The 15549-nt window shown below is 32.7% G+C and overlaps 1 pseudogene; it reads right to left on the reverse strand.

The window, feature by feature from the left end:
- Positions 1–308: 308 nt before the first annotated feature.
- Positions 309–1107, reverse strand: LOC149510756 (uncharacterized; annotated as a pseudogene).
- Positions 1108–15549: the final 14442 nt, after the last annotated feature.

A 15549-nucleotide genomic window follows, 5' to 3' on the forward strand; every position in this document is an offset into this window, starting at 1 on the left:
TTGATTCCATCACATCGAAGCGATGGAATTCAATCGGATTTTGACCTCCAATTGCACCGTGGTTCGTAAGATGCATTTAGATAGCGCTGATGCAGTTGGGAGCTTCTGCACTGCTTTTTAGATTTTTATTTAAAGGAAAGGATCTAGTGATTTACTAAACTCTACGACAGTCAAATGCTTTAATGTATTCGGTTTAATGTAAAATTAAAAAAGAAAGGATTTTCAATTATATAATAACTGCTTTTAAAATAGGGATATCCTTCTTTTTAAAAGATTATCATTTGAAAGACGGAAAACAGAGATGGAGATTACAGGGGGAAAGCAGACATATTTCATCATGAAAATTTAATACAAATTATACAAAAAAAAAAAGAAGCTTGTATTAATTTAATTATATAATCTAAGACGATATTTTCTTTTACATATTTTCAACCTTCCATATCATCTGTATATAATCATCCATGATAGATAAAATGCAAGCCAAAAAGCAGATTAATGAAACAACTGGAAGAAGCTAGTACAGAATACCAGTGCAAGGTCTTAAAGATAAAAGAAAGGGCAACCGATCAGAGTCCTCTAGCCAACAATTGCTCATAATTCTCAATGGATTCCAGCCTCTGGTGCAAAAAGTTGGTGCCTGAATTTCTGGATGAATGCCTCAGCTCTTTTGTTTATGTCGACGAATGGCTTTTTTCTGTGACATTGGACCTCATGGCTCTATTATCTTTGAAGTTATGGACATTTGGTTCTGGAATTTTGGAGTCGTGGTATGAATGAGGCATGGAGCTGTTCTTCATTGTAAGTGCAAGATAGCTTTCTCTAATTCTTTCTTCCTTGCACAACTCTCTTTGTTGATAAGATGACTGTTTGGTTTCCCATATTTATAGCTAGGAAGTCGAATAAAAACTGGGTTATTTAAAGAGGACTTTTCTTTTTATGTAGGAGCACGCCTTGCTAGAATTTTCAAGTAAAAGATATCAACAAGCTCAAGTTATAGATGGAAGACTTTTTGGGAGGACATGCCATGGTGAAAAGCATATATATGCTTTTTTTATAACTAGTGCAAAGATCTTCCTAAAATCTAATAGTCATGCTTAGTAAAATGATGCATTTTCAAAACCTCAGACTTGATTTAATGGTTTACTGATATTATGTCACAAGATATAGTATGGATATTATGTTGTATTCACTGATATTATGTAAATTAATACCGTAAAACGTTAATAAAATGTTAAATTTCTCAAAATTTTTAGTAAAAATGTCGAGAATCATATATATATTTATATAAAATCTAATAATATATATTATTCTAAACGGAAAACTACAAGAATCTAATTCTAGCAATTAAGGTTGGGATAACAAAACTGGGGAGTATTACTGCCAACTCTGACCATCTTTTTTGTCTTTGAAGAAAGGCCTAACTTGTAATTTTCCGACGCGCATTCAGGTAGTCAAATTCAAATGAAAATTACGGCTTAAGCAATGAGCCAGCAGGTTGAGGCCCCGAGGCCCCAAGGTGCCCTTTCAAGGCACCATAGTTGGAGATCTAAGGACAAAATATGAACTTGCGTTTCTATAGATTTACATATAATAATTGTTAGAGATCATACCTGTTTTACAAAAAGAAATAGTATAAAATTGAAAGACAGATGCGTTTTTAAAATATTATAATATTCTGATCATCCTAATTAATTTGCCTCAAGTTTCCAACCTAACTCTACCTAGCCTTGATACTCGACCGAGTCCCAACTATCATACTTTTTTTTGTGAAATGGTACCACCATGTTCCCACCTTGGGCTTACGTCAATGGTGGATACACTCACATAGTCATATTCATCTTCAATTCAGAATTTCTTTTTCAAGATATCCACGGTATAAAAATTATTAACAGATTTATTAATTTTATAGATTAAAAATATGTTCAAAATTTTTTTTGAAAATATTTGAATTTTGTTAATTTTTTAATTTTTTAAATATTCATAAATAATTGAATACTTTATTTGTATCTATCATCATTGTTCATCGTAATGAATGTCACATTTAAAAGAATCAAACTAATAAAGTTTGCATAGGCTATTTCTTTCAATTTTGCAAATTCTATTTACCTACAATAATCATTAACACCAAACATCACCCCCACCTCCACCTTTTCTTATTTATTTTTATTTTTTTATGAAACGCATCATCCTTGTTAAATCAACAATTACCATAATTTACCCTCCCATTAAAAACACATGAAGTTCAGACAAATCTCTATCAAATTGATCTTCAAAGAAATGCCAAATTTTACATCCTTTTGCTTAATACTGATGCATCCTTTCATCCTTTTACATAGCATGCTTATACATAGAAAGTGAGACTATGTTATAATTTAAGATGAATTCTATTAATAAGGAGATGAGTTTTATTTTCTTGTTAATTAAATATCATTCATTATGTAAAGCACTTCGAAAATAAAATTATAAATGTATCAATTGACATGAAAGAATATACTTTTAAAATTATCTGTAAAGAGAATTAAATTAATGTAAAGCCTTAAAATACGATTGTACTATCAAAATCAAAATATTTTTTATTACGAAAATCCAAATGGATTTATAACGTGACTTTGGAATCCTTACTTTCTACCTAAAAGAAAAAAGATGGGGGTTTTTAACCACATCAGTAACTGCAAGCCCAAGTTTTAAGCAGATTAACTTGGATAGAAAAAAGTTCAAATGCAACCCAAGATAAACTCAAGTCAAGCTGAAATTCAGGCCCAATAACTCTTCCTCAAATCCACAAGGCTAATTTGGCAACTGTCATTTTGAAGGTTGTTCGAGGTAAGATGGAAAAAACGAATTCCAAAAGTACATAATTTTTAGTAATGCCTTTGCTTCTGTCAACCTGTCTGCTACTAATGCCTAGTATCTCAATAATCAGTTACATTTATTACGTTGTTCTTTTTGTAAATTTTGATATCATCAATGACAATTATATGGATGTTGCTTCATGGTTCATTCCAATTTGATAGGTTTCCTCAAGTCAAACTCTGACACAATTTCAAAGAAACATTGTGGCTTCAAATGAAAAAAAAAAAAAAAAAGATTTCTTTTTGTTCTTACTTTTCTATACGTAGAATGCTTCTAACTTTTTTATATAATTTATTATATAAAATTATTTTATATATAACACGTGAAATTATGCTATAATTTAAAGATTAATTCTGTTAATAAAATTATTTTATATATAACACGTGAAATTATACTATAATTTAAAGATTAATTCTGTTAATAAGGAGATGAGTTTCATTTTCTTGTCAACTAAATCTCATGCATTATGAAAAGCATTTCGAAAATAAAATTATAAATGTATCAATTGACATGAGAAAATATACTCTTAAAATTATTTGTAAAGAGAATTAAATTCATGTAAAGCCTGAAAATACGACCGCTAAAAGACAAAGGATAGACGTTTTTAAACATATTAGGAATTGCAAGCCTAAGTTTTTAGACAGATTAACTTGGATAGAAAACTGTTCCAATGAAACTCAAAGACGAACTCAAGTCAAGCTCAAATTCAGGCCCAATCTCAGAATCCAATAATGAGTAAACAGTGACCAATTCGGCTATTACCCTAAAACCATTTAGCTTAAGAAAACTCCACTTAAACCGTAAAATTACAGTGTTTGACATGGTAACTCTTCCTCAAATCCTCAAGGCTAATTTGGCAACTGTCCTTTTGAAGGTTATTTGAGGTAAGATGGAAAAAACGATTTCCAAAAGTCTACAATTTTTAGTAATGCTTTTGCTTCTGTCAACCTGTCTGTTACTTATGCCTTGTGTCTCTATAATCAGTGACATTTATTAAGTTGTTCTTTTTGTAAATTTTAATTTCATCAATGACAATTATATGAATGTTGCTTCATGGTTCATGCCAATTTGTTAGCTACATAAAAGAGTTGGTGACTTTTTTAAAATTTCTGGTAGAACCTTGACATGGTGGTTACACAGCTTTAAATCATCTGTGGTTGTAATCTCTCATCGTTACTTTCATCTTGCAGTATAGATGGATTCAGAGCAGTTGTGGAGCGACATCTGGTTTGGATCTTGATGGCCAGCCTATCAAATTAGATGTTTCAGGCTAGCAGGCACGCATTTTGCAGCATGATAAGTGTGATCATTTGGGTGGAACGCTCTAAGATGGTTCCTATAACTTTCAAAACTGTTCAAAACTTGGAGATGCCTCTTGCCAAAGCTTGGTGCCTGCTATCTCATATTTTTACGGACAAATCCAGTCGAAGCATGATGCACAACAAATAAGGCATATACAAAAGCTAGTCTATGAAGCTTCAAAGTAATAGAATTGTTATTTGGTAAGACCTCTCTCGTTCGAGTTGAAAGCATTGGATTTCTTTGAACGGAATGCAAAGTCTATTCATTTCATGGCATTTTAAGCAGTTGGGTTTGAGTTGTTCATGCACTGCAGATAGCGTTGAATGCTCTTTCCGCTAAATTCATGGTTTTACTTTTGTAGGCGAAGTTTATTGAAAATACACTTTCCATAATGTAACTTGTTCACATTTTCACATTCCGCGGAACTAATTATATTCTTAATTGAAAGTAGAGCCATTGCCTTTTGTTCATGGCCGATGTGATAGGCTAAATATACATGGCCGCAAGACATTTTATCGTTGCCATTATCTCCTACGGTACCAGGACAATATCTAACTTTAGATTTCTACTCGATCCCTGTCCCATGATTACCCCTAGAATGCACACAAATAACTACTACTAGGATTTTTGTTTTGTTTGTTTGTTTGTTTGTTATCATAAAATGAAAGTTAGCAACTTAAGCGGTGTAGTGGTGGCATAACAAAAACACAGAATTTATCAATATTTAAGAGTAGTATTGCGAGAAATATTGAGAATTAAATTTTGGGACCATTTTTGGAGGTTTGAAGATTTCTTTTTTAACTTTGTGTTTAGGCTTTCATTATTATTTTTCTTTTTATTTTGAACATAGTTTTATTGTAACGCCCCAATTCCACATTGGGATGTTTTGAAAATATGTTACTATATACATGTAGATATTTAAACTCAAATCTACTAGGTGCTTTATGTGAGACAAAATCGTGAGATCTCCGAGTCAAAACGGATAATACATTGCAAGTTGAGTGCAAGTCTTTACAAATAAATCAGAGTGATGACCAGTTGAACGAGAGTTAAGTGCTACTATATGGGAGCCACATCTAAAAGCTTGTGGAAGTTAAGTGCTATACAATGATAGTCACCTCTAGAATCTCAACTTCTTGTGTGATATTGTGATTTGTTTGTGTTTTGTGTTGGCCTTGCCCAACGTTTGATTTGATTTGGTGAATCTATATGTTTTGTATTGGACTTGATAGGAACGTCAAGCTTTAACAGGAGGAGTTTGTAACGTCTCAATCTCACATTGGGATGTTTTGAGAATTTGCTGTGATATATACGTAGATATTTAAACTCAAATCTATGAGGTGCCTTGTGTGGGACAAAATCAAAAGATCTTCGAGTCAAAATGAACACTATCTAGCAAGTTGGGTACAAGTCTCTACATTTATACTTTATAATTTTTTGTTTATTTAATGTATTAGTTTAAATTTTTTTTATAATTGGATTTATCTTCATATTATACTTATTTAATAGACTCATTACAAAAGTGATGATTCCTCACCAAAAATATGTTGATTCATGAAGAGATGTTTTAAATATTATTTTTAGTTTATAAATATTTTTAGTAACGTTCATTTAACAAAATTTTACATCTTATCTCTTACGGTTTAAATCATTATCTCTCATGTTAATTCATGTTTTCAAATAGTTCTTGAAACGTAATACCAAATTTCTTTAATTAAGCACTACGTCATTGAAATAACATCTTTAATAGTCAATTTGCATTATAGTGAAAAAAACTATTACCCTTGATAAAACTTTTGAGAAGTGTCTTACCTAAATTTCTTCTTTTCTTATCCTCTATAGGTTGCATTAGTTCCAAACCATCACTTACAATAGTATCCCTAGTCATTGCTTCAACTAATTTTTTTTTCCCAACGATTTTGAAGGTAACACTCATCTTCATGGATATGATGCATTTAAATTATACATTTTTTTTGTGTTGTTATTATTAGATGAATTTGATTGAAAGAAAAGTAGGTGTAAAGTAACCCTTGTTACAAATAAATATGTTACGGCATTAAGGTTGTTTTAAAAATGTTTTGAAAAAAACTAATTACAAACTCCAATGATACTACCATTTGGCATTTAACATTTAGAATCCATCGGGGATATATATGGCTAAGAATTTATCACTTATGCATATTTAGGATAGTGTAGGATTGGCCTGATTGTCTTTTTCCTTCAATTTGGAGAACAATGGTTTTCTACTTGCTTTCAGCACACATGAGAAAGGAGGCAACACCACAGGGGTTTTGGTTTTTAGTGGCATTTTTTTTACCATTTAGCGGTGTTTGCAAAAAAATACCACGCAGAGTGCCGCCTATACATACGTCACGGTAAATAGCGGCGTTTTCGAAAAAACACCTCAATATTAGCGGCGTTTATATCTGAAGTACCACCATTTTAGCAGCATTTATATCTTTAAGACACCATTACTTTAGAGGCGTTTGAATTTGAAAATAGCTCAATGTTAGCGGCGTTTATATCTTTTAGTCACTGTTATTTCAATGGTGTTTTTATAAGAAAAATGCCGTTGCATTGATGGCATTTGTAACAGAAAATGTCATTACTTTGCATGGCATTTGAATTTGAAAACACTTCAATATTTACGGCGTTTGTATCTTTTTGGCGACGCTAATTTAGTGTTATTATGGGAAAAATGCTGTTGCTTTAGTGGCATTTGCTGGAAAGAGCGTTGCTACTTATAATGACGTTTTATGCTACAAACGCCACTAAATTATTCATTTAGCAGCATTGCCCAATGCAAACGCCGCCATTATGTAAAAATGTATTTTTTTTAATTTCTTATAATAAATTTTATTTTCAATAAAGAATTTAAATTCAAAACTAAAATTAGTATTAACTTCATTCACATTTAAATATATATCTAATTAATACAAAGTTTAATAATTAGTATAATGACATTCAAATATTGTAAATACATTAACCAAATAAAAAATTAAAATGTATGAAATGGATGACTACATACATTTTGTTGGTGGCCAATTGATAAAGAAAATTTTTTACCTTGGTAACTAGCGTGTTCAACAACCTACTAAATAATACCATACAATTTTTAACACTTCATTGTATGCTTATTTTTTATTTAAAAATTTTAATATTTACTAAATATAATACTTGAGTTGATGGAGCACTAAGATCATTTCCTAAAAATTGTTGTTGCACAAAATTCATAAGATGATCGAATTGATCATACAACTGCTGAAATTTTGCACACTCTAGCTCCATTATAGCATGTTATTCTTCAATTTTGGCACGCTCTTGTTCTCTTTCTACTTCCATCTGCTGAAAATGTTGTTGCATAGTTTGCAACTCCCCTCTCAATATTGAAATGTCTTACAATGACTGATTTGCTGAGAGCGTAAATTACAGAGAGTTATGTCTATAGTAGACGGATGGTGTTGGACCCAATCCAAGGCCTCGAACCGTCCATTCCTTTCTTTTCCAGCAACTTCTATGAATATCTAATTTTTTATTTCTTGCATGTTGAGAGAACCTTCAGATGCTACTTTAATCTCAGCAGCCATTTTCTCTTTCACTTTCTCATGTGAATTTGTCATATACAACTATCAAGTTTAATGATTAATTGGTTATATGTTAAAAAGAGTTAATATTTACTTTATGTTAAAATAGATGATACACATTACCACAATTTCTTGTGTTTTGACATTCATGTAAGATCTATCTTTTTTTATGTGTGTTACACGAAAAAGTTTCACACGTCCAATTGTACTGCCCATCTCATTCTCCTATATATAAACATATGTTATTTGATAGGATACACATCAACCGTAACTTATTTATGCATATCAATCCTATCAATCAAGTGTTACAATTTTGAATAACTTTAATCTTCTTTATTTATATTTTGGCCTTGTAACAACACAATAGTCTTAAATATATGCAAAGAATAAAAGCATTTTGGGCTTTCACACATATCGATCATGGAAACCAAATTCAATTATTTTCTCTTGGTTTAATATGAAGGATTGAAGCCATTCAATATGTTGAAAGGCATCCAAAATTTATTTGTATAATTTACCTTTCATATGCAAAAATATTCCCAAATAGACATAACTGGCAACTTTTTCTCCCATATCAACCATAGAACCAAGTTCAATCAATCAGACAAGCTTAATATCAAGTATTGAAGGTATCAAAACTATTAAAATATAACAATAACAACAACCAGATAATAAACATGTAAATGTACGTAAACAGTAATTTTTCATACATATCATCTATGTAACTAAGTTCAAAACTTTCTGTCATAACATCTAGATCCAGGAATCTATCGTTAGACATTAACTTAAAGGAGTCGCCACCAATCTTTTTTATCAAGGTGCGATTGGCCACCTAAAGATCTGTCTTTTTAGGGAACACTTAAGTTTAAAGGTCCATAAAAGAATAGGTTCAGGTCTACTAACCAGAACAAGGTTCGGGAGTTCGGTTACGTGTGAGGAAGGTTATAGCACCCTCACATCGCCCATCAAAAGATGGTACCAGCTTAAATTTGTGTTATCTAAAAAGCCTTAAAATTTACCAAGTAATTAATTGTTGAAAATTATTCTCAATTGACTCTAATACTTTTAGCAGAAAATTGAGAAAATTCCCTCACCTCAAGAGTATGCAAGAAAACTATTATTTCACTTACAGAGGCTCCATTGTCGGATTATTTAAAGAAAAATCAAAATCAAAATAAAAAAGAAGGAAAAAATAATCGTTTTTGTGCAGGAAAAATTGATACTTTCAACTTTTCCCCAAAAATGTTTTTTTGTTTGGAAATTTTGATTTTCAAGGAAAATTGATACTTTCAACTTTTCCTCAAAAACCTTTTTGAAAATTTATTTTTAAGAAAAATTGATACTTTCAACTTTTCCCTAAAAATATTTTTTGAAAATTTTGATTTTAAATTGATACTTTCAACTTTTCCTCAAAAACCCTTTTTTCAAATTTTATTTTTAAGGAAAATTGATACTTTCAACTTTTTCCCAAAATATTTTTTGGAAACTTTGATTTCCAAGGAAAATTGATACTTTCAACTTTTCCTCAAAAACCCTTTTTTAAAAAAATTTATTTTTTAAGAAAAATTGATAAAACAAAATAAAAGTGAAAAGAAAAAATAAAATAAAATAAATAAATAAAATAAAAGAAAGTAAAAATAAATATAAAATAAATATAAAAAGAATATTAAATAAACTTAATCTAATAAAAAAAATAAAAAAAATTCAAAAATAAAAAAAACTTAGCTCGACTCGGAGTACGGCTCGGCTCAAGAAAGAGAAACGACTCGGGGGAGCGACTTGGAAGCTCGGCTCGGCTCGAAGGGGGGCAGACATGCGCGGGTCAGGAAACGGGTCGACATTCGGGTCGGGTCGGATCTCGACAAAACGCGCGGATCCTCTGGGTCACTTAAGGCAAAAATGACGTCGTTTTAGGCGGGTATATAAGGCTCTTCCCTCTGTTTTTCGACAGAAAGCTCCTCTTCTCCCTCTCTCTTCTTCTTTGTCCCTCTCCCTTCTCTCTAAAAGGCCGAAGAACTCCGATTGAAGATTCACCGGATTCTGGGATTTGTCGCCAGAATCTGGGTTTTTCTATCGGAAGCTGATCGAAAGTTGGCCGAAAGTTGGTCGGTTTCTGGGATCCTTCGTCGAAAACTAGGCAGCTCATCGAAAACTTCAAAGTTGGTCAGAATCTTCATCGAAAAATTCAACTTTCGTCGGAAAAATCACAGGAATCTGAAATTTTTCAGAAATTCCCAAAAAAAAAAATCTCGAAAAATCTTCAAAAATTTTCTGCTAATTCCTAGAACACCTCTAAACCTTTCTTAGCCTTCTACACGCCCATTTTCTCTCAATCAGTAGCTTTTGCTTACTGTTTTTCTATGTGTCCTGCTTCTGTTCCAGAGGGTCCTTTTTATAGGGATTGATCAGGAGTTCTTGGATGTCTTTGGATGGGGATTCAATCTTTGAATCCAATCTGGATTCTTCTGATTGAATCCCCATTCATAGTAGGATTCTTCAGCCTTCAATCACAGCCCCAAAAAAAAGAAAGAAAAAAATAATAATAATCAGATAAACAAAAAATCAGATAAACGAATAAATAAAAAAAAATAACAGATAATTAAAAATAAAATAAGATAAATTCAAAAAATATTACAGGATAAAAAATAATAAAAAAAATAATTATTATAATATAATAATAAATATATAACTATATAAATAAAATACATATAAATATTAACAGAAAAAAAATAAATAAAGATATACATATATTAATACATAGTAATAATAAATAAATAATAAAATACATAAAATACAAAAGAAAAAAAAATAAAAATAATACAAAATAAGAACCGGATTGGGCTTACCCATTTGGGCCAGGCCCAATCGATCCGGGCCTGGACCAAATTGGGTGTCTACAGCTGCCTCTCTTTACACATTTTCTGTGAAACAGAAATTGCGCAAAGACGTAGACACCCAATCAAGACTCAACTCAACATTTTCATTTCTTTGTTTTTTTATTTTTTTGTGTTTTTTGTGTTTTTTTTTTGTTTTTGTTTTTGACCAAAGCTCCTCTAAACAGAGGCTCAACGACTTTGAAAAATTAAATTGCTCCTCTAAACAGAGGTACCACGACTTTGAAAAGTAAATTGCTCCTCTAAACAGAGGCACCACGACTTTGGAAGGTAAATTGCTCCTCTAAACAGAGGCACCACGACTTTTGAAAGTAAATTGCTCCTTTAAACAGAGGCACCACGACTTTGGAAAGTAAATTGCTCCTCTAAACAGAGGCACATGACTTTGAAAGTAAATTGCTCCTCTAAACAGAGGCATCGCGACTTTTGAAAGTAAATTGCTCCTCTAAACAGAGGCACCACGACTTTGGAAAGTAAATTGCTCATCGACAATCATGTCCAAAGGAGTTGAAAGTTGTGTTTAAAGGAATTTCAGGAGATTATGCCCAAACGTCTTATAAATCAACCCTGATACCAAAAGACATCCTATTTCAAGGATTGGGAACTTACCTGACAAGCTTTTTCTTTTTCAATATCTTCATATCTGTCTCCTCTATATGGGATGTTGGAACACCCATGCTTCTTGAATTTATACACTATACTTTCCTGAAAGTAGTGTATGCTATGCAAATGCATATGAATTTTAATGCATGCTATACAAATATTGGCCAATTAATTCCTATTCAATGTATGGTACACAAGTTTCTCAAGCTCTTTTCTTGGGCATCAAGCCTTTTGATTCTTTAGAGATCCAATTTCACTGTTCTTCTAAGATCAAACCAGTGTAGCTCTCAATTGTCTTTTCCACTCACATTTTTCCTTGTTCAGTTTCTCAATACTTTGGAATAAGCTTCATCAATCGATCATCACTTGACCATCATTCAATGAATTTCTCAGCACTAACAAATTTCAAAACAAGTTTCATCCACCATCACTGGGTCATTACTCATAGGTATCTCAGCATTAACCATTCCAAAACAAACTTTATCCACTGATTGTTTTCATCATTCAGTCATAACTTGTAAGTCATATCGACTAATTCATCCTTGTACTCATCACTTGGTTATACCACCTTTCAAGATTTGCCCCATCACATTCTCCATTTGGTCACATCATATATCCTTCTAAATCATCTCTTTTAGGTTTCTACCATTTCTTCATTTTGTTACCACCATCATCTTAGATTTCTTTTCAAATGAATGTAAGATTCTTTTAAACACATATTCATTCATTCATTATCATTTCAAATCTTGACAAATACAATGCAATCAAGCATTTTCTCAATTCATTTTAGGGGTGAAATAATAAGAGAACACAAGGTGAATTATCAATGAAGATCTATTTTGGTATAAAACAAATGAGAAAGGAAATAAATTAGATATATGTCATTGGGATGGATGGTATGTCCAAATGATGAATATTCAGACAATTCTCAACATTAATCTAGGATTCTTTTTCAAAAACTCATTCCATTTACTGTTGAAGTCATCTTGAACTTGATGAACTTTGCCCCAGTCTTTGAGGGATCTTCAAATGTCTTTGATCTTCCATTCATGTAAGCCATTTGACCTGGATCTTTCTCTACCAAAATCACCCTTTCAGGTTTTCAATTTGAATCTCTATTTTTCATTCTTTTTTTTTCTTTTTTTTTTCATCTTTTTTTTTTCATTTTTCATCCATTGTTGACATCTTTCATGTAGCATGATTCCATTGCTTTATCATGAGTATACCTTCGCTCAACATATGATCATTCAAGTTGAGTATTCACACTTGATCCAAATGGACTTTTCAAGGTTGTAATGTAGGCCAAGGTGAAGGGTCATAAAAAATGGATATAATAGGCTCAAAACATGTATTAAAAAGGTTCAAAACCAAATGATCATTTGATATAACTTGGCATTTTGCCTCACATCGTCTTTTTCTTTCTTCACACAAAAAATTCTCATTACTTTGCCCCAAGTCATGTGTGGCATTTATTTTTTCTTTTTTTTTTCTTTTTTTTTACCTTTTGTGATTTTTTCAAAAATTGCCCCCCAGTGTAGAGGGTGATCCTTGATTGGGGTTCCTTCGAAAAAGAAATCATAATAGGCTCAAAAGGGTAGCAATAAATGGTTTTTCGAATGGTAAAAGAAATATGGCCATTTTTCATCTCAATTGTGAATACTTTTCTTGAACATCATCTATTGCACAAAGCTCATGATCCTGTATAAGAGATTACATATCTTCAAGACATATCTCTTTCACCTCTGGTAATGGCTTTCCTCTTTTTTTTTTCTCAAATCATCTCCTCATATCAATGTAGATGAGTTCTCAAAATTAAATCTCAGAATTATTGTTATCATTGTCTAAATATTCATCATCTGAAATTTAAGAATGGGAGTATAAAGTTATGAAAGGTAACAGAGCATGGAGTAATGGTCAAGTGAAAGAGAAAAATGTAATGAAATGCATTAACTTGCCTTTATTAAGATGATAACAAGTGAAGTCATATTGCAAAAAAGAAATCTAACATTACTCGAAAAGAAATCTTAAAATGACAAAAAAAACCTTCAACCAGCCTCATCTTTATTCTTAAAAATTATCCCCCTATATGATCAGGTGAAGAATCTCTATTGACATCTTGGCCCTCAATTCATTGTGACTCTTCAGATCCTTTCTGTTCTTGACTTTCACTTAGAACGCTAACGTTAGGTGTTGTCGCTTTTCCTTGATCAAAACTTACCATTCCATCATTGATCAACCGTTGCACCTTATGCTTTAAAGCAGTGTAATTTTTAGTAGAATGGCCAATAATTCCATAATGTTAGTCGCAGCGGGCTGTAGGATCATACCACTTTAGATAGGGTGGTTTAAGCGGCTCCACATGGCTGGGGGCAATCAAATGGCTATTATAGAGTTCTCGATATAACTCTGTATAAGTCGTAGGGATTGGATCAAATACAGGTTTTTCTCGAGTAGTCCGTTGTTCTCGTGAACCACTTGCTGGGTTAATAGGGCGAATTTAGGTTCCTATAGGAGCTTGAATGTTAAGGCTATATGTAAGATCTTGAGGGCTAAAAATTGATGGGTATGTGGATGAATAAGGTGGTTGTGGGGCTAGCGGTATGGGTAGGATGAGGCATTATTCACAGCAGGGTAGTATAGAGAGTAATCTTGGGATGGATAGGGTTGATAACCCCTGAATTGTTGTCTATCAAAGCTCACAGCTTGAGCTTTAGCTTCTTTCTTTTTTGATGCCTTCTTGGTTTTTCCTCCTTTCAACTTACCATTTTTTATGGTACTTTCAATAATTTCTCCAGAGATCACCATGTCGGTAAAATTCTTTGTTGCATTCTCTATCATCTTTTCATAATATGGAGACTTCAAAGTGCTGACAAATAACACTGTAGTTTCTTTCTCAGTCAGAGGAGATTGTACCTGAGAAGCAACATCCCTTCACCTCTAGGCATACTCTTTAAAAGACTCGTTTGTCTTTTTCTCTAGATTCTATAAAAACAAACGATCAGGGGCCAAATCGATGATATGTCGATATTGATCGATAAAGTCATGTGCCATGTCGCTCCAAGAGCGAATACGAGTTCTGTCCAGTTAAACATACCATCTGGCTGCAGAGCCAATAAGATTGTCTTGAAAAACATGCATCAAGAGTTTTCATTATGAGCATGAGCTGCCATCTTCCTGCAATACATGGTGATGTGGGTTTTTGGGCACTTTGTACCGTCATATTTTTTAAATTTTGGTACTTTGAACTTATGGGGAATAACCACATCAGGAACTAGGCAGAGCCCAGCAGCATCAACTGACCCATAAAAGCTAAATCCTTTCACAGCCCGTAGCTTTTGCTCTAGCATGCTAATCTTGGAGCTTTCCTGAACTTCCACTCTCATCTTTTCTTTCTCCTTCTCTTTTAAGTCATCTAGATCAGGAATTGGTTCTACTGCCTTTTCAGTGAAGACAGGATTTACATAGCTATTATATTGCCCTGGGTTAGAAACTGATGGCATTCCAGGATATGTTGGATATGGGAAGTGTTATGGCGGGACCTCTTGAGCAGACTGGGCTTGAGGTGGGCCAAAACTTGGAGGATATAAAGGGTCAACCACTTCTTGCAGTGAGGGAACTTGTTGGCTTGCATTTTCTTCAACTCATTTCCCTTTATTCATGTTATTAAGAGCCTTCAGAATCTTGCTCAGCTCACTTTCAATCTTTTCCTGTGCTTTTTCTATCTTTTCAAATCTATGAGAATTTTTTTACTCCATTTGTCTTGCTCTGGATCTTGTGTTGTATCGATGGGCAGGGTTCTCGCTAGATGGAGCTATCCTTGGACCTTGAGTACCATACTTATGATTAGAAATATTATGCTATGCTTTATGTATGATGCTTTGATGCACGAATGAAATGCACATTTTTCTAAATGAAATCTAGTATGAAATGGATGCAAATGATTATGTTAAAACATGATCATGAAAATAATGCAGATGCATACAATCAGACAAACAACATAGTTAGTTCCATGGATGAAAGTGATGCCGATGCATAATGTTACATATGATAATGAAAATGATACACGAAGTTAAACAATCAAAATGATTAGATAAATACCCTTTTGTGGCTTAATTTCAGGGTATATCTATCATTGGGTAGAAAGGGCTCTATCCTAGGTTTAGGCACTCTTAAGGTTCACTATATGCGGTTTTAAGGTCAAAGTCTAAAAGTCCTCAAATTGTTCCTTACATCCTTGTCCATCATAGACTAGTAAGGCACCCTAATCCTCACCCATTACAGGTTACAAGCGGAAAAGGTTCAATTTGAGTGGG

Source organism: Durio zibethinus, chromosome 28, assembly GCF_047325235.1.
Source record: "Durio zibethinus cultivar Kanyao isolate XHJ-2024 chromosome 28, ASM4732523v1, whole genome shotgun sequence".
Classification (NCBI taxonomy): Eukaryota; Viridiplantae; Streptophyta; class Magnoliopsida; order Malvales; family Malvaceae; genus Durio; species Durio zibethinus.